Raw genomic sequence first — 486 nt, 5'->3', positions numbered from 1 at the left:
GTCACGCAGAGAACACGCGATCATGCAGGTCACATGCACACTTCACAAGATCTCACAACTGGATCCGACTAAGTTTGCAAGGTTTGTAAAATTAAATGTTCATTAGCCATTCAAAGATTTGTTTAAATCATATAAATGCGTATTTGCTGAATGCTGACGGAAAACAAGAAAGTATTATAATGTTTGCCTTTCTATTACTAATAATATAAAAGCAATTGTTATAATACTTTTTTCGTATACATTTTAATTCCTTTGTTTAATCATTCTATCTGATTATTAGACAGACTTCTATCTCGTACTCGTTAAAATGCCCCGATACCAAACGCCGATACCACACAGCATGTGTTAAGTGCCATATTCAGACAATGAAACACCGACAACAGAACAACGGACAGCAGAATGGAGTTATTAGAGATTAAGGAAGTCTACGAAGTATATGTATGCAATGAATATAATGTTAAACATTCAGTATTAACGCCTGTATAG

The sequence above is a fragment of the Sinocyclocheilus rhinocerous genome, unplaced genomic scaffold, assembly GCF_001515625.1.
Source record: "Sinocyclocheilus rhinocerous isolate Xijiao unplaced genomic scaffold, SAMN03320098_v1.1 scaffold3101, whole genome shotgun sequence".
Lineage (NCBI taxonomy): Eukaryota > Metazoa > Chordata > Actinopteri > Cypriniformes > Cyprinidae > Sinocyclocheilus > Sinocyclocheilus rhinocerous.
Note: the sequence above shows the minus strand (reverse complement) of the source record.